At 34.1% G+C, this 20,803-nt stretch overlaps 1 pseudogene; it reads left to right on the top strand.

Annotated features, from left to right (window-relative positions):
* Nucleotides 1-11,952: 11,952 nt before the first annotated feature.
* Nucleotides 11,953-14,307, top strand: LOC100854571 (valencene synthase-like; annotated as a pseudogene).
* Nucleotides 14,308-20,803: the final 6,496 nt, after the last annotated feature.

Raw genomic sequence — 20,803 nt, 5'->3', positions numbered from 1 at the left:
AATATAATTGCAATACCAAAAAGATTTAGAAAACTTCCTTCCTCATACCCCCCAACCGAACTGAGCATTGTCCTCAATGTGATTTGAATGATTGTAATAAAAGGGAGGAAGTGGTACCTCCTTGCTGATATCAAATTCGAATATTGATTGGGGAAAACCACATGTTTCAAAAAGAATAGAATATGTGAGAAAAAGAAATAAGAATAACTTAATGCTAACTTTTAACAAGAAATATTCAACTTGTATTACTTTGAGTTCATTTGATTACAATGCTAAAGACAAGTAACACAAGGAATCCCATATATAGTACCAAAATACTGGGACTTCATTTCAACTAAAAAAAACAAAAATGCATAAAAACATAAACAAAAAATATATATAATGTCTGATTAGTGGGGTGGTGGTGCTAGACAGAAGGATCTGCCTCTTCAGTAGGTGGATCAGCTGGGGCTTCGGGCTCTGGAGGATGAGACTCTGAAGGCTGAGAGTGTGGCTCTGGTGGAGTAGAAATGGAGGGCTCTACAGCTTGTGGCAGATCGAAATGGACTTGAAGCTGCCTTAAGATGGCAGCTTGTTGAGCCTGAGAGGCTAACATCTGCTCTTGGCATGCTTTGATGGCTGCCATCTCCTGAGCAAGATTGCTCTGAGAAGCTGTAAGAGTCTCCAATGCACGACACAACTCTCAATATTCAGATATAGGAATGACCATCCTCGGCTCAGCTGATGTGGATGGCTGAGATGAAGCAGGTGCAGCTGGTGGAGCTCTAGGAATGGCAGGAGCAGCAACTGTTATACCCTCAGGTATATGTCTTGGGGAGGCTCTCCTTGCAGCTGGCTGAGGCTGCCCAGGCTGATCAACTTTGTAGGCCGTCATATTGTTCCATTTATCAAGAGTGAATGGCTCACGGCATATTCGCTTTCTCTCCAGCTGAGGCTCTGAGGGGTATCCCAGATGCTCCAAAATTTGGCATAGCAGCCTTGGGAAGAGGAGGGGAATACAATCTGCTCTCTGAAGCTTCTTCTTGTGAACCTTCTCTTCAAAATAGAGAAGGGCTGCCATGATCAGATGATGAGGCCCAAAGAAAAATCCTTCTGACATCTTGTAAAGAGCTTCCAGGAGAACTCCCCTTCTTTGGGTCCAATGCTGCAATGGATATATATTATGGCGCAAAAAGGCATCAATCAAAAACATAACTGGAGGAAGCTCCCCCCTCAGCAGATGTGATCGATTTGCAGCTCCTCTGGAAAGGGTGCGAACCATCTCTAGCTCAGTAGGATTTGCCCACAATGAATCATGAAGCCTAATAGACCAATCTTTTCTGTTGGAATTCACCACTTTCATCAAGATGTTCTTTATTTCCCTATTAGCTAGCTCAACTTGCCCGGAAGTCTGAGGATGATAAGGTGTGGCCACCTTATGCTTCACTCCATACTTGGATAACAGAGCTTCAAAAGGTTTGTTGCAAAAATGAGCACCTTCATCACTGATTATGGCTTTGGGCACCCCAAATCTTGAGAAAATGTTCTCTTTAAGAAACTTGAGAACCACCCTGTGATCATTTTGCTTACAGGGGATTGCCTCAACCCATTTAGAAACATAATCTACCCCCACCAAGATGTAAGAATTACCAAAAGACATTGGGAAAGGTCCCATGAAGTCAATGCCCCATACATCAAATAACTCAACTATCAGAATGTGGTTCATAGGCATTTGATTTCTTTTTGTTAGCTTTCCAAGCCTTTGGCATCTATTACAATTCCTACACATGATGTGGGCATCTTTGAAAAGAGATGGCCAAGTAAACCCTGATTGCAATACCTTCATGGCTGTTTTCTGAGAGGCAAAGTGGCCTCCACATGCATTCTCATGACAATGAGATAGAATCCCTTGCTGCTCATCTTCAGGGACACACTTCCTAATAATCTGATCTGCACAATACTTAAAGAGAAAGGGCTCTTCCCAATAATAAGCATGAATTTTGGCAAAGAAGTGCTTCCTGTCCTGTGCATTCCACTCACTTGGAATTTCACCAGTTACTAAATAATTAGCAATATGAGCATACCAAGGAGTTTTCACTAGGAACATGAGTGATTCTTCAGGAAAATCATCATTGATAGGCAAGGGATGGGAATTATGTGCTATAACTAACCTTGACAAGTGGTCAACTACTACATTCTCCACTCCTTTCTTATCTTTGATTTGAAGATCGAATTCTTGTAACAAAAGGATCCATCTAATCAACCTTGCTTTTGCATCTTGCTTTGTCAATAAATACTTCAAGGCTGAATGGTCAGTAAAGACAATAATGAAAGACCCCACTAAATAAGCTCGAAATTTGTCCAAAGCAAATACCACAACTAATAATTCTTTCTCTGTAGTTGTGTAGTTCCTCTGAGCTTCATTTAGTGTTTTACTTGCATAGTAAATCACATAGGGCTTCCCATCTTCTCTTTGGCCAAGCACAGCTCCTATAGCAAAGTCACTGGCATCACACATCAGTTCAAAAGGTAATTGCCAGTTAGGGGCTCTCACTATTGGAGTTGTTGTTAAAAATTTCTTCAGTTGATCAAAGCTATTCTGACACCTTTCATCCCATATAAACTTAGCATCCTTAGCTAACAGCTCACAAAGAGGTTTTGAAAGACTTGAAAAACCTTTTATAAACCTCCTATAGAACCCTACATGGCCAAGGAACTGCCTTACTCCTTTCACAATTGTTGGAGATGGTAATTTGACAATAAGCTCCACCTTTGCTTTATCAACTTCAGTGCCTTTTTCAGAGATGATATGGCCAAGGACAATTCCTTGACGTACCATAAAATGGCATTTCTCCCAGTTCAGCACCAGATCTTTTTCAATGCATCTATGAAGAACTGCTTCCAAATTAACCAAGCATTCCTCAAATGTACCTCCATACACGGTGATGTCATCCATGAAAACCTCCATAATTCTATCCACCATATCACTGAAAATACTCAACATACATCTTTGAAATGTAGCAGGTGCATTGCATAAACCAAAAGGCATTCTTCTATAAGCATATGTTCCAAATGGACATGTAAAAGTGGTCTTTTCTTGATCTGCCAAGTCAATTTCGATCTGAAAATACCCTGAATACCCATCCAAGAAACAATAGAATGGATGTCCAGAGACTCTCTCCAGCACTTGATCAATAAATGGCAATGGAAAATGATCTTTCCTGGTGACAGCATTCAGCTTTCTATAATCAATACACACCCTCCATCCTGAAGTGAGGCGTGTAGTAATTTCTTCCCCTTTTTCATTTTTAACCACTGTGATCCCTGACTTCTTTGGTACCACTTGAGTAGGACTCACCCAAGGGCTATCAGAAATAGGGTAGATGATTCCTGCTTGAAGTAGCTTCAGCACCTCAGCTCGCACCACCTCTTGTAGATGAGGATTCAACATTCTTTGAAATTGACGAATTGGCTTTGCTTCCTCCTCCATATATATATGATGAGTACAAACTAAAGGACTAATGCCTTTCAAGTCAGATATTTGCCATCCTATTGCCTTCTTACACCTCCTAAGAACTTCCATTAAACAATTCTCTTGATGACTGGTCAGAGATGAAGATATTACAACAGGACATTGATTATTTTCTTCAAGGTATGTGTATTTCAGCTCCACAGGTAAAGGCTTCAGATTGAGTTTTGGAATTTCTTTTTCAACAGCTGCCTCCTCTTCCTTATTGAACAAAGGTAGAATTCCTTCTATCTTTCTCCAACTTTGTAAAGTAGCAAGCCCAATAGGAGATTCAGAAAAACCTTCCTCAATATCCTCAAGACTTTCATTCGACTTGTCTTGCATATGTTGATTGCAGTGCTCCTCCACCAAAGTATCGATTATACATAGCTCTTCTGGACCTTCTTCTTCCTCCGGAGTGATTTGCTTTTTAGAAATGTAGAAAATATTGAGATCCAGTGTCATGTTACCAAAAGTGAGTTGCATAAGCCCATTTCTACAGTTGATGATTGCATTTGAAGTTGCAAGAAATGGCCTTCCAAGGATGATAGGAACTAAATTAGCTTCCTTTACAGTAGGATCTGTATCAAGAACAATAAAATCTACTGGATAGTAGAAATTATCCACTTGAACCAATACATCCTCAATTACCCCTCTTGGAATTTTCACTGATCTATCTGCCAGAGATAGAGTGATTGTTGTTGGCTTCAACTCTCCAAGGCCCAATTGCTTGTAGACAGAGTATGGAAGCAAATTCACACTTGCTCCCAAATCTAGCAAGGCTTTCTCCACTACCTTTCCTCCAATCATGACTGAAATGGTAGGACTTCCAGGGTCTTTGTACTTCAAAGGAGACTTACATTGTAAGATTGCACTTACTTGCTCAGTCAAGAAGGCTTTCTTGTTTACAGTCAACCCTCTCTTGATAGTACATAAGTCCTTTAGGAATTTTGCATACGTTGGAACTTGTTTGATCATATCCAGCAGTGGAATATTAACTTTCACTTGTCTCAATACTTCAAGGATTTCAGCTGCATTTCTAATCCCCTTTTTCCCATGTAATGCTTGAGGAAAAGGTGGAAAAGTTGATTTCTTCAGCATTTCTTCCTTCAGAAGCTCCTTCTCTGGAATTACTTTCATTGTTGCATCAGAGTCCTTCTTTTCTTCACTGATCTCACTCTCTTTATCTTCCATTTCCTTCCCTTTCTTTATCTCTTCTTCTTTCTCAACATGTGGCTTGGGTGTTGGCTGCTCAATTTTCTTACCACTCCTTAGAGTGATCAAGGCTTTGACATCTTTCACCTGTGATGATTCTCCCTCTTGGCTTTCCACTTCATGGACACCTTTGGGATTTTGGTGAGGTTGAGAAGGAAATCTTCCCTTTTCTTGCAGTGTATTCAAATTTGTAAGCCTTGAAATTGAATATTGGATGTTATCAAACTTTTGGTTCATATCATTTTGCATTCCATCCATCCTTTTATTCAAGATACTCTCCACTCTATCAATTTTTTGATCGACTCGAGCATTAGTGGCTTCTTGCTTTTCAATAAAATCTCCCATTACCTTGCTGAGATTGGCTATTGCTTGTTCAATACTTGAAGATTGTTGAGATGGTGGATCCGACTGTTGGTATTGAGTTGCTCTGGCCTTCCATGAGAAATTTGGATGATTCCTCCAACTTGAATTGTAAGTATTTCCATAAGGTGCATTGTTATTGGGCCTAAATTGTCCAACAACATTTGCTTGATCTCTATACATCTCCCTTTCAGTTGGAATTGCAGGGCACTCCTCCACCAAATGTTCAAATGATTGACAATTGGGACACAACTTCACTTGCACTGGTGCTTCAGCAACAGCTTGCACTTCATGTATTCTTTTCAGCTCCAGCTCCTCCAATCTTCTTGTCATAGCTGCCAACTTTGCTTTCATGTCATCATCTTCTTTTAAATTATACATCCCAGCCTTTGTATTGTAAGCATTCAACTGAGACTTCATCTTTCCCACTTCTCCTTTAGTTGGTTCATCCCATCCCCTTGAAACATCAGCTACATAGCTCAAGAAATCCATAGCTTCCTCTGGATTTTTGCTCATGAAATCTCCTCCACACATTGTCTCGAGGAGTTGCTTCATTGAGGATGACATACCATCATAAAAATAGCTCACCAATAGCTAAGTATCAAAGCCATGGTGAGGACAAGCATTTATAGCTTCCATGTATCTTTCCCAACACTCATAGAATTTCTCATTCTCTTTAGCTGAGAAGTTTGAAATTTGCCTTTTCAAGCCATTTGTTCTATGAGTAGGAAAAAATTTCTTGAGGAATTCAGCTTGTAAATCAGTCCAAGAGCGGATACTCCTTGGCCTTAAAGAATTAAGCCAAATTTTGGCCTTATCCTTTAAAGTAAAAGGAAATAATTTAAGCTTCATCAAATCAATTGAAGCTCCTCCCTCTTGGAATGTATTACAAACATCTTCAAATTCCTTGATGTGTGCATACAGATTCTCACTTTCCATCCCATGGAAAGTTGGTAGAAGTGGAACAAGATACGGTCTGATCACTATCTGCTCTGTAGGGGGCACTATACATGATGGTGCACTCATACGAGGTGGATGCATACGGTCCCTCATTGATCTGAATTCATTGAGATTATCTTGACGACCTTGGTGACTATGCTGATCTTCAGGTGTAGCTTCCATGATATTCAAGATTACTTCAAATTCTCCCCTCTGAGGTGTATCACACTTAACAAGCCTTCCTCCACTGTCTCGTATCCACTTTGGCATACACAACTAGTATCTATCTGCAACTTAAATAAAAATAAAGGACAACAAAAGAAACAGGGCTCCTACAACAAAATTAAACTAAACTAAATTTTAAAAGATAAACTTAGATTATGAATAAACAAAGAAAGAATGAAAATTAGTAAAGTGAAAGAAACTTTACCAACTTGTGATGAAAATCACAAGTGCTCAACAATGGTATCACTATAAACTTGACACTGATCATTCCCTAGCAATGGCGCCATTTGATTCGTGCCCAATTGGTGTCTCAGCTGATTTGTGTTCAGCTGGTGCTCCTTGATTGAGGGAGTAATCAACAAAATTTATTACCTATAACACCATACACTAGGGTAGCAAAGAAAAAGCTACTATAGTATAGTGGCTCTAGGGTCGTTCACTGGGAATGATTAACAAGCAATCAATGATACCAATTCCAAGTGAATTGGTCTTGTTTCATTTCAAGGTTAGATTAAGAAGTAAAACACAAACTTTGATTGGTAAAGGTTTAGACTTAAACTAACTAACATAACAGAAGTTTGGAATAATTTAGGAAGAAAACATTCCTTGGAGAGTTAGGTTCACTAGGGTGGTACCTCATGCAAAAGACACGGCTCTGGTCAGATGGTTCATTTCCTTGTGTTAGAGATTCAACATATAGTCAATTCTCTAACCGGTGTTGTACAGAGACTCCTTCAATTAGATTTCACTTTAATTCTCTCACTGATGCAACTTGCAATGGTTTAAGCCTCTCACTAAGCCTTAACCATTCAAGGTGATCTTTAACCTTGGATTACCCGTCAAAAGCTCGCAAGAGATAACTAATGGATGTCTCCTAGGAGTCCAAAAGCTTATCAAGTGTTGGCTATTCTAGAAAATCCTACCTTGAAATCACCTACCAGAGGCTCGCAAGGGGTAAACTAGTGCATTTCCAGGGTTGGAAATCACTTGCCTTACCAAGTGTTGGCCCAGGTGACTCTAAGGTGTTTTAAGTTAACTAAAAACATAGAAATCACTAAAGGATTTCACTTGCTCTTCATTAATAGCTAAAACCACAGAGCTTTGCATTCTTGCACTTGGAACCTTCCCCGGCAACCTTAGCTCCAAGGAATTAGAGATTTAGTTACTCATTCTCTGGGGAAAACTCCTCAGAGAATTCATAACTTAGTAAGAAATTGAAAATACAAAGTGAGAAGGTAAGACAGTAGAAAGAAAATAGACTTTACTTGCTTACCCAAACGTTTACAGAAGGCACTCCTCTCTGAGAACAGGCTCCCGAGAGGTATATATATGAACATAATATAAAACTAATTATTACATAGATATTTAGTCTTTTTACTAACTTAAAAACTAAGGAATCATGTAATTGGTGGTTTACAAGGAGTATTTTGGGATTTAGACAACAAAAATCTAATAGAAAATATCTCCCAATGTTGGTAGCAAATATCGGGAGGCTTCAGGAACCATTTCGCAGGAGAAAAATGGTGTCTGCGAAATTTCGCAGACACTCAAGAGGGCTGCGAAATTATTTCGCAACACCAAGCTATCTTCACAGGGCTGCGAAGTTGGCTTCCACCTTGAGGTTCCCAGCTCCCTTCTCGCGGCATGGTTCGTGCATCGTCAGAAGGAGAAACACCTTACTGTACAAAAATGCTGCGAAATCACTTCGCAACAAAAGGGTGATTTCGCAACACTTTGCAAAATGCTTCCTTCAGCTCAGAGTGATTGGCTTGTAATGATTGCAACTTCTTCGTTTCAACTCCGAATTGCACACCATTTGAAGCATTGGATTGTTGACTTCCTGAGCTTTGAAATGGTATATAGCATGCATCATTTGGACTTCAGAAAGTGCTCCAAAAGTGGCTGCTACGACTGTCATCAAGAATAGGCTTCATGGCAGATTCTCTTTGCTTTTTCTCCTTGCAATCCGAATTCACTCTTGGCAAATGACTTCTAAGCTTTGCCCAAGATTCCTCATAGCTCTCCTTAGTCTTGACTTGCTTTGGTGATCAAAATACTAACAAAAACACCAAAACTTGCACAAAGTGATCAAAATTGCTTTAAAGGATCCTTAACATGCCAATTGAGTTAAAAGGCCTAAACTACTACTCAAAAGTGTTTAAAAGGATTAATTATAGGCTATCAAATAGCACTTTTTGAGTAGTAATCACTTGCTATTCTTCATGCTGCCACTTTAATTCGAATTTGCCCTACAACTAATCTTGATTGCTCACCTTTACAACTTGCTTTAGGCTCCCAACCAAACGTTTCACATTTTCATATTTTTGGTTGTGTTGTCTATTTCCCATAGCTCTACCTCAACGTTCCAAGTTAGGACCTCAACATCGACTTGGTATATATGTTGATTTTAATTCTCCCTTTATTATCCGTTATCTTCTCTTTTCACTTTATAATTTTACAACATTTTTTGTTTTAATCAAAATAGTGAATGGAGTTTGAGCCGAATTTTAATTATTTGGTAAAATAATAAAATTAATTTTTATTTAAAAGAAAAAATAAAGTTAAGTCAAAGATATAAAGATAATTATTTTATTTTAAATATAAAAAAAAAAAGATAAATGAGCTACAAATTTTAGGATTAATTGATTAAAAGGGATGAAAAGATCCCAAATTTGTAAACTAACCTCTTCCATTTTTTAACTTGAAGAGTAACACATGTTTGACATAAATACCCTTCAACATTTTCATTATTTATATGTGCCTTTTAAAAGAAAATGTTACTTTTGTAAGAAAAAAGTGAGAGTATTCTTATCCAAAATGGGTATTTTTTGGATGAAAAAAAATGGTTTGCAATTTGATATTTCTTTCGCCCTTTTTAATCGGTTATCCCCAAATTTTATTACGGCAAATACAAATTCTAAAAATATTTGGTTTTATTGCTATTTTTAAATTTAAATATATTTTTACCTTAATTTTATTTTTATTTCAAAATAATTGATGATGATTTAGTTGGATTCTAATATTTAATGGAGTTTTAGTTGAATTCTAACACTATAATATAAAGTGACTCGATAAAATTATAAAATCATTTTTATTTAAAAATAAAATAAATAAAGTTGAGTTAAAAATAGTATTAAATAAATTAAATTTTAAAAATAAAAATTAATAGTTTTATCTTAAATAAAAAATATTAAAAGAAAAAAAATTAGATAGATAGGCTTTAAATTTTATTAAGAGAAACATAAATTTTTTTTAAAAAAATTGTTTTTATTTATTTTCAATTTTAAAATTTTATTTCTATTTTTTATTTAAATCTATTTTCAAATTTTATTTTAATTTTATCTAAAAATAGTTAATAGAGTTTTGGTTGAATTTTAAGACTAAAATAAGCGAATAGATAAATTATAAAATGAAATTTTTTTATTAAAATGAAAAGAAAGTTAAGTTAAAGATACTATAAATTATGATTAGAAGAATGAAAATCAATAAATAAAAAAATAGTGGTTTTATCTTAAATTAGAAATATTTAAAAAAAGAAGATAAATGAATAATATATTGAAAAATATGACTTTGTGGTAGAAGAGCAATGACTATGCTCTTTGGAATACCATAGTTTATGTTCATTTTTTTAAATTTAAAAAGAATAAACATCTTTTAGATATTAACAAAAATAAATTTAAAATCTTAAAAACATTTGTTGTTGGCCAAATAATCCAACTATGAGCCCTTTTATGACAAGTGAACCTTCCAAATCTTCTGAAGAATTTTTTATCTTAGTATTAAAATCTAAAAGCAGAATATATATACTATGAGTTACCTTTTTAACAACTTATTTATTTTATTTAATGTAATAATATACATTAATATAAATTATAGTTGACTTGAGTTTTTTTTTTTTAATTTGGCATATGCTTGTATTACTTTGTTAGCTTGGAGGACAAAAAACCTATACAAATAATTAGACGTGAATTGTATGTATCAATGAAATTGTAATTTTTAGATTGCAAAAATGAGTACATACGTTAATATATATGAAAATATATAGTGATTATGACATTTGATAACCTATTTATTTTGAATGATGGGAATTAAACTTCGTAAAATTTTAAGATAGATTGGAAGTAAATTTTTTTGTTACTTAAAATGTGTACAAATTCTTCCTTGTAGTTATGTTATGTGTAATAGAACTTCCATGCACAATCGTTTTCATGATTAGGAATTGAATTAGAGAAATTAAATTTTGTTGAAGATTTTTTCAACTTTGAAAAAATTGCATGTGGAGGAGTTGCATTGGCAAGGAAATCTACACACTCATTGAAGAGTCTATGCCCACTTTTCCAATCAGCCTAGCACGTTTTTTTGAATTGAATAACCACGGATTGATATTGATTGGATCCATTATCAGTCATTCAATCCCAAAGCATTCATTTGTCAAACTCCATGAAATATAGGTTTGGCCGAGTGGACATTTCAATACTAAACTTGTCCAAATACATTAAATTGATATTTTTAGTAAATATGATGCGTTGTCTTTTAGATCCAAAATGGATAATATTTACATGTTAGAGAGTCAGTCGTTGCCTTTTATCTCTAATCCACCCTCTTAAATCCCTAACCCAATCTTGGAGTACCACAGAAAGTTTAAAGATTATTAGTGATTTTATAAAGGATATTGACAAAAAAGAAGATCATTAACCACGTACTAATCATGTTATTTAGTGAATATTCGATCTATTGAATCAAATCATATCTTTTATAACAATAGCTTAACCCTTTTCACTCTTGTACATAACTTCGACTCAAATGATTTTGAAATTAAACGTAACATGCTATTAAGTGAATATGGTCACTCAACTCATAAAATTTCACAAAAAGATTATTTAAATTCACATTTTCTTACATTTTCTTAATAACATTTTTTTTTCTTTTCGATGTAAAGAAATTGCATAAAGTTTTTTCACTTGGAGCTACTAGACATATTGCATTCTCATGGTAATAATTTGGGGTTATTTAAACATCATCTTCATTTATTAAACAGAATCAAGAGTTTCTTTAGAATAATCTACAAAATTAATTGGTATTGATAGATGGGGTTTTAACTTTTAAGAATTAGACAAAATTTTGTAGAAAAGTTTTCCAAATTTTAAAAGATTTGTATGTGGAAGTACGATTTGATATGTCTCTTCCTACACGTACGTGAATTGCATTGTCCTTCTAGCTAGATATTGATTAATGACCACATAAAAAACTTATCGGCAGGCCAAACTGATACTCACCATGTGCCCCAAACTGATCCAAATTGGTTTTCAACAATGTACAACCACTGCATGACTTTATGCATGGTAGAGAAACTTTTTAAAATGTTCTATCAAGAATAATTCTACCATAAATTAGGATTTCATGTCCAACTTTTTATTTATTTATTGAAAAGATAAAAATTTTAAATGAATTCATTTTTGAGAAGACAATTACAAATAATAAATTTCTTTTATTAAAAAATAAGTTTAATGTAAAAAATAAATTGGCCTTTCGAATAGACAATTTAATTTAAAAATAAGATAATAGACATAAATATGGTATTATTATATTTATTTTTCAAATAACTATTTTTTAATAATATTTTTTGAAAATAATAAAGAAAATTCCTCCAATGACACTGGAAGTTCCGCCCTATAAATACTAAGGAGCTTGCCAAGCTATTCCGCTCATACTTGCCAATTCATCATTTAGGGTGTTCTATCATTGTTCCAAGGAAGTAGCATGTCTATTCAAGTCTCAACATGTCCTCTTGTCCAAATTCCTAAACCCGAACACCGCCCAAGGGCAGAGTTTCACCCTAGCATTTGGGGTGACCAATTCATTGCCTACACTCCCGAAGATGAGGTAATTCAATGAAAATATGTGTCAAGATTAATGGTTTATCAATGTGTTAATTGGTAAAATTTGTTGGTACAGGATACACGTGCTTGCAAAGAGAAGCAAGTTGAAGATCTGAAAGAGGAAGTCAGAAGGGAGTTAATGGCTGCTGCCCGTAACCCTTCCCAATTGTTGAACTTCATTGATGCAGTGCAACGGCTTGGGTTGGCATACCACTTTGAAAGAGAGATAGAAGAATCATACAACATATTTATGATAGGTTTCATGATGCCGATGATACAGATGATAATCTCTATAATATTGCTCTTCAATTTCGACTACTGAGACAACAAGGGTACAATATTTCATGTGGTAAGAGACCCAGGAATAAATTATCATTTCATAGGTGAAAAATGCAACCATCTTATCGTACAAAGGGTGGTATTCATGCAGGTATATTCAACAAGTTCAAGGATGAAAAAGGTAGCTTCAAGGAGGATTTGATCAGCAACATACAAGGCATGCTGGGCTTGTATGAAGCTGCACATCTCAGGGTTCATGGAGAGGACATACTTGAAGAAGCACTTGCTTTCACCACCACTCACCTCAAGGCCACGGTAGAAAGTTTAGGATATCCTCTTGCAGAACAAGTTGCTCATGCCCTGAAGCATCCCATTAGGAAAGGTTTGGAGAGGCTAGAGGCAAGATGGTATATATCTCTCTATCAAGATGAAGCTTCCCATGATAAAACTTTACTAAAGCTGGCAAAGTTAGATTTCAATCTAGTGCAGTCCCTGCACAAAGAAGAGCTAAGCAATCTTGCACGGTTGGTTTTTAAATCACCCTTCATGCACTCGGTCATTCTTACAGTTGAGTGTGCTAATTATATATATTGATGTATTTTAGGTGGTGGAAAGAATTAGACTTTGCTACAAAGCTACCTTTCGCACGGGATAGATTTGTGGAAGGCTATTTTTGGATACTTGGGGTGTACTTTGAGCCCCAATATTCACGCGCTAGAAGAATTTTAACCAAATTATTTGCCATGGCTTCCATTATAGATGATATCTATGATGCATATGGCACACTTGAAGAACTCCAGCCCTTTACAGAAGCCATTGAGAGGTTTGATACACGGAGATTACCCAACTTGATTGAGTATTATATGTAAATATACTTCTAATCAGGGTTGGGTATTTTATGTTCAGGTGGGATATTAGCAGCATCGATCACCTTCCGGAGTACATGAAACTCTTCTATGTGACACTCTTAGATCTGTACAAAGAAATCGACCAAGAGTTGGAGAAAGATGGAAACCAATATCGGGTTTACTATGCAAAAGAAGTAGTAAGACACCTTTAACTCTAAATCTCCACATTTTGCATTATGATATTTTAATGAGTCTCATACACATATAGATATAGCTAAAACTTGGATGAATGTTCTTCAGTTGAAGAGTCAAGTTCGATCTTACTTTGCTGAGGCGAAATGGTCCCATGAAGGATACATACCTACAATAGAAGAGTATATGCTTGTTGCACTCGTGACCGCAGGTTCCTGCATACTTGCAACCTGGTCTTTCATTGGAATGGGAGAAATCATGACAAAGGAGGCCTTTGATTGGGTGATCAGTGATCCTAAGATTATCACAGCTTCAACTGTAATTTTCAGACTCATGGATGACATCACAACACATAAGGTATGGTGAATGTACAGGAATTGCTTCCAAAGACAGGAAATGAGTTAGTAGGGCTGTTGGATCAAGTTGTCAGCTTGATATGTTAACTTAGTGAACTTCAACCCAATCACCTAATAACAAAATTTTTAGGTCAAATTTTTATCTTTAGAGTGAGAAAATAATATACTCATGATTTTCCTAAACTTTTTTGTTAATATTATGCATGCAGTTTGAGCAAAAAAGAGGGCAGGTGGCCTCAGGCATTGAATGTTACATGAAGCAATATGGTGTCTCTGAGGAACAAGTGTACAGTGAGTTCCACAAGCAAGTTGAGAATGCATGGCTGGATATTAACCAGGAATGCCTCAAACCTACTGCCGTTCCAATGCCTCTCCTCACTCGTGTTGTCAATCTTTCACGAGTCATGGATGTCATTTACAAGGAGGGAGACGGGTACACACATGTTGGGAAAGTGATGAAGGATAATATTGGATCTGTGCTCATTGACCCCATAGTATGACCAAATGGAGTTATTTATAATAAATCATTATAATAAGGTGTGTTAGAGAAATCCGTAGAATAAAAGATCTACGGATTATTACAAATGGTGTCTTAAATACAGTTTTAGTGGTCAAGATCTAGGACTGAGTTTTTTCTTGTTCTGTTTTCAACAACTTAATAACAACCTGTAACAGCAAGCTAGTACTGAGATCCTCAACTCTGAGTTTGTGTCTTAAGGCTGGAAAATTGGAAGTAGAGATGGCCTTTATGAGAACATCAGCTATTTGATCTTGAGATTGCACATGATGAACTTCTAGCTCCTTTTGCATCACTTTCTCTCTAGCAAAGTAGAGATCCAATTCAATATGCTTTATTCTGGCATGTAGTACTCGAGTGTAAGCTAACATGATAGTACTCAGGTTATCATTAGGAACCTGTAATTCAAACAACAATGATTGTAACCAAGATAATTTTGTTGTTAAGTTGGCCAAACTGCTACACCCATCTTGGCTTTGGACAAAAGATCTGCTATATACTTAGTTTGGGAAAGATGCAAACCTTCTGAAGTTTGCTTGACTTGTATTCCCAAAACATAATCAACTAAGCCAAGATCTTTTAGAGTAAAATGATCATGGAGCTTATCATTCAACTTTTGTACTTTTATGTCATTGCTTCCTGTTACAGACTAAGATAAAAGTGGAATGTTGTGGAGTGATGCTTACAAAGAGAGACTGATCTGACTTTGCTGACTTGAATCCAAGCATGAGTAGAGCTTTATACAATTTTTCAAATCAAGCTCTTGGAGCTTGTTTAAGACCATAAAGGGATTTGCACAAACAACAAACCATTATAATTTGATAGGGATCTTGAGAACCATATGGCTACAGCATATATACTTCTTCTTGCAAATCTCCGTTGAAAAATGCATTATTAACATCTAATTGTTTAACCACCCAATTTCTTGCTACTGCAATTAATAGAATTACTCTTATAGTAGTTGGTTTCACCATAGGACTAAACATTTCATTAAAGTCAAAGCTTGCAACTTGATAAAAGCCAATTTTCGTTTTGTATTGCTTCATCAACAAATTCAAGTTGTACAGCAGAATATAGACTTTAGGCTTGTAAATGACAACCTTGGATCTTGTAATCATGTTGTGTGAATTGGTGATATGCAACCTGTCCTTGTTAGGTAAGACCGAATCAAACAAGTCAGTAGCATCAACACAAATGGCTGAATTAGGAATACCAGTACATATAGTAGAGTCTGGAGATTCAACTCGATGACCAAGAGTTTCTTGAAATTGGTTGAAAACTAGAAGATGAAGAAGTAGAGTTGGATGGTTTTATAGAAGAAGATGTCAAAATTAGAAGTTTGGCTAGTGTGCAATGTGAGTGAAAGTAGAGGCAGCACAGGGTTCTATTATAAACAACATTTTCTCGACTTTCATATTAATTTTTTTTTAAATATTGTAAACTCTTTGAACAAAATTAAACAATGAAATATAGAAACTCTAATGAAACTGTGGACCCCACATTTCGTACGATACATTCCCACTCGATGTCGAGCTCAATTTTTTTATTTGAAAATGATTTTATTTACTAAAATAATGATTTGGAGTCGCCACTTATTTTTGTTTTATTTTTAAAAGGGCAAACAAAATAAGAAAGAAAACCTTAAGTGTGACTCCTTATTTTGGAAAATGTGATCTGTGAAAAATCGGATCAGGCTCGAGGGTCAGGTTACTTATCGAGAAGGTACGGTAAAGACCGTAGCACCCCTCTAAGTCCCTAAAGTAGAGTCTCTACTAATAAAATGAAGCTGACGTGACAATCAATAGGAAAATCAATGGATACTTAGGGTGATCATGCACATGGGAGAATCAAAACACTCAATAAAGGACGACAGAAGTGAGAACGAGGCATACCTTGGCATCAATCAATCAATGCGCTATAAAAAAAGAGGGTTAGTATACAATTAAAAGAATAATCTCATGCATGTCATAGAGCAGAATGAATCAATCATGTGTGATAATCAAATCAATCAATCAATCAATCATAAAATCACTTATGTAAGGCCCCCACCGAAGCCCGTTTATTTTGCATGAATTAATGTCACAGATTCCATTATTCTGGAATTATGAAAAATTCATTCATGCTTATTAAAATCAAGAGGAGCGGAAGATTGTTTGAAAACCAGAGTGGAATTAAAACTATTTGAGAGAAAATTGGATTTTTGAAATTTATTCGAAAAATTTGAGTCTCGAAGATTACTTGAAAATTGGAGTTTTAGAGTTTATTTGAAGATCGGACTTTTGGAAATTAAATGTGAGAATGAGAATTTTAGAAATTACATTTTGAAAGAGATTGAAATTTTGAAAATGATTTGAGAGTTCGGGATTTTTTTAAAAAAAATTAAATTACGAAAATTGGGACCTTGGAAATTAAAATTTGAAAGAAATCAGAATTGAAAGTTATTTGAGAAGCATAAATTATGGAAATTTAATTATAAAAATTGGAAATCTTGGAAATCGCTCGAAGGTAGAATTTTTAGAAATGAATGAAAATAATAATAATAATAATAATAATAATAAGTAACGAAATAAATGCGAGAATTGGAACGTTGGAAACTGGAAATTAAGTTTGGAGATGGGAAAATTGGAATTTCAAATAACTAAATTTAGAAATCGGAATTTTGAAGAATTAGATTTTAATAATTGAGATTTTTAAGAGAAATAAATAGGTAAATATGGAATAATGTTACTAATTAATCAAAACGATATTTGAATGGATGAAAGTGAATAGTGAGATTTTTGAGGTTGGAAATTAAATTTGGGTGATTAAGATATTTTAAAAGAAACAAACAGATAAATATAGAATGATGTTACTAATTAATCAAAAACAATATTTGGATGGATGAAAGTGAATAGTGAGATTTTTAGTTGAAAATTAGATTTGGAAGTTAGATTTTTGATGAACTTTAATGATTGGAATTTTTTTAAAAGAAATGACTAAATAAATAAATGGAATCGTAATAATAATGACCAAAATAATATTTAAACGAACGAAAGTGAATAATAGAATTTTTGAGATTGAAAATTAAATTTGGAAGTCATATTTTTTTAAGAATTGAGCTTTAATGATTGGAATTTTTAAAGGAAATAAATAAATGGAATAATGCTAATAATAACGAAAATAATATTAATTAAATAAATAAGTGTGAAAAGTTGGAATTGGAAATTGAAAATCGGAATTTTGAAAAATTGTTTAAAGATGGGATTTTTAAAAATAAATAAATAAATAGAACGAAAAATTATTTAAGGGTGAAATTTTAAAGTGAATAAATAAATAGAATAATAATAACGAAAATAAATAATTAAATAAATGAACGTAAATATTAGAATTTTGAAATAGGAAATTGAATTCAGAGGTCGGAATTTTGAAAAATTGTTTAAAGATGAAATTTTAAAATAAATAAGTGAATGAATAAATAGAATAATAATAACAAAATAAGTAATTAAAGAAAAGAACGTGAATATTAAAATTTTTGAAACAGGGAATTAAATTCGGAAGTCGGGATTTTGAAAAATTGTTTAAAGATGAAATTTTAAAATAAATAAGTGAATGAATAAATATGAAAAATTTTTTAAAGATGGAATTTTATTTTTATTTTTATTTTATTTTAATAAAAGAAAATTAAATTTGAAAATAATTAAATTTTAGGAAGTCAAAGTTTTGAAAACTAAATATTTTTTGTAAAAAAAAAAAAAAGGAGTTTTTGAAAAATTAAATTAAAATTGGAGCTTTGAGAAATTAAATTAATATTGGAGTCTTGAAAAATTACCTTGAAATTAAAATTTTGGAAATGAAATCTTTGACATAAGAAATCGGAGAAAACTAAGGAAGTAATAACAATAATAATAAAAAGGAAATGGCCACACCAAACGTGTACAGCAAGTCCATAAGGAATAAACAAATGAAAAGAAAAAAAACAAGCCCATTCTCCAATGCACCTCTCTGCCATACCCACAATAGCCATTCACTTAATGCCCTGAGGATACTCCATTTCTTTCCTCTGTTTTCCTCTGTTTTCTCTCAGTTTCTCTCCGAATCACAGTCATTCAAGTATAAAATAAGACGCCGATCAATAAGATCATTCTTAAAGTTGACTTGACAGAGCAAGATTTCCTTATCAGCTCCCACGAGGAATTATTGCTTGGAGAAGAATCAAGGACAGCTTTGTATGCAGGATTTGACATGGCTGTAGCAGCTAAAACACCAACAAGCTCACCAGCAGGGAAGAAACGCTGGGGGTTAATTCTAGTCTTCACTCCATACTCAAATTGGATAATTGAATTGCTACAAACATTCCTCACTGTACCATCATAACAGATAACAACATCTCGAAGAATAGCCATTAAGTTTTTAGACAAGGTTCTTGGTTCAGACAAGCCCCTTGATGATCGTACAATTATTTCTCTTGTGGAAATTGAATGGACCATTTCCTCATAAGGATAAAAATACATGGGCATGATCTCCAAAAAAAAAAACAATTGCAGTGATGAATCTACACTCAGAACATTCCAAAACGAAAAATAAAAATGCACAAGTAGTCTTCAAGTGTCAAAGGAATCCACAAATGACAAGAAACAGAGGAGAACAGTTCAAAATGGGAAAAGTAAAAAAAAAAAAAGGCAGAAACCATACCTAGACTAAAAGAATAAGGTCGAATGGATCTTCTGATTCTCCTCAACTTCCTCTCCTCTCTGTCTCGTTCCCCCCTGCACCTTCAAGCTCCCTCTTGACTTTTTCTTTTCACCAAAAAAAAACTCTGTTTTTTTCTTCCTTGGCAAGCCACTACTTGCTTTCCTATTCATCCCTCAGCAAGCATGGCATTTTTAACCACCAGCATGGCCGCCATCTCCCTCTTGCTGCTACCTGTCCAATGCAGCTGCCTTCCATGCATAGGGAGGTCCCCCCCTACTTAAACAATGGATGGAAAATTTCTCCCCCGGGTGGTGCAAAACAAATGAAATACAAAACCTTGGTCTTTGAAGGGGTCTACAGAAACCTAAAAAATAACTTTTGACTTCTCCAAAATTAATTCAAATAGGAGCTACAAGTATATTTAATAATAACTTTTGGAAAGTTTAAAGTTGTAACTTATTATTCGAACTATTTTCCTTTCTAAAAAAAGGGAAAAAAGAATAAAGAAAAACAAAGAAGAGGTTGTTTTTGAAGAAATTTAAAAATCAGAGAGTTACTTGGAGTGACTTTTTAAAATGCCACCAAAATATTATTTTGATTTATATCTAAATACTAACTCACAATCCACAAAACTCAAAAAGTATCCCTAATAGAAGATATTATCAATAAAAGGGTTGATGATAAACACTCATATTTATCATTTGGATTTGCATATCTATAGGATAAACACTCATATTTTTCTTCTCTATTTTATTTTTATTATTATTTATTTTCTTTCTTTCCTTTCTCTTTATCTTCTTATAGTTTTTATTTATTTTAAAAAGCTATTATTTTTGTAAATTTATAAAAATTTTAAAATAATATTATTGTAATCATTACCTTTAAAAAATATTAATTATTATATTTCTTAATTAACTTCTTTGAAAAAAAAATAGAACATAAGAATGAAAGATATGTGATTTTTAAAAGTATTTTTTGAGGATTATATCTTTTCCCAAGTTTTTATCAAATAAATAAATAAAATATGAAAACATATCATAATTATTTTTTAAAAATCTCTATAAAATTATTTTTAAGAAAAATTTTATGAAACTTTATGTTTTCAAGAAAAATAATTTATTGTTAAGAATAACTTAAAGATATAATTATTATTACAATATAAAAAAAAAAAGTATTGCAGGATATCGGGGAAAGTTCTTACTTCTTAGATGCATATAAATATTCTTAATTTTAAAATTTATATTTTAGGGCAGGGGGGGAAATTACGTGTCTGAATGAATTTCTGTGATTTTCGTTTTACCCAAACAGGTTAGTGTTACCATTTACCATTTAGGGATTTTCTTTCTTACCAAACAGGACAGGGAAAAGGACTGTTAATTTCCGAGGGTTTGTGGGTTAGAAAAGCACTGTAGGGATTCGGCAACCACATCACCGCCAATCATCGCCGCCACAGTCATTCACCAAGGCAACGCACCATGTCGAGGTAATTTGTGTGTCTTCTCCTTTCTTCTTCTTCTTTCTATAAATGGATTGAGTGGGGATGTCTGGGAGAGCCAGAGAAAAGGGATTTGGATCTGGACCCATGGCCATTTTGGAGGTCCAAGGGCCAAACCGACTTTCCCACCCTGTTTGGTTTGATCTCAGTTTTACCGTTTGATTTAATAACGGTAGCCTTCTGATCTGATGAATTTGAAGCTCAGTAAAGTTATGCGTAATTTTTCAGAAATTTAGTGGTTTAGCAATGATATAATTACACCCCTTTTCGTTATAGTGAAAATCATTTGGTAGATATGTGATTTCTTTACTCTGAAAACTGTGGTTTATGTGATAGGGTT

This window comes from Vitis vinifera, chromosome 18, assembly GCF_030704535.1.
Source record: "Vitis vinifera cultivar Pinot Noir 40024 chromosome 18, ASM3070453v1".
NCBI classification, from domain to species: Eukaryota; Viridiplantae; Streptophyta; class Magnoliopsida; order Vitales; family Vitaceae; genus Vitis; species Vitis vinifera.
The sequence above is the reverse complement of the archived record's forward strand: the minus strand, read 5'-3'. Positions and strand labels throughout refer to the sequence as shown.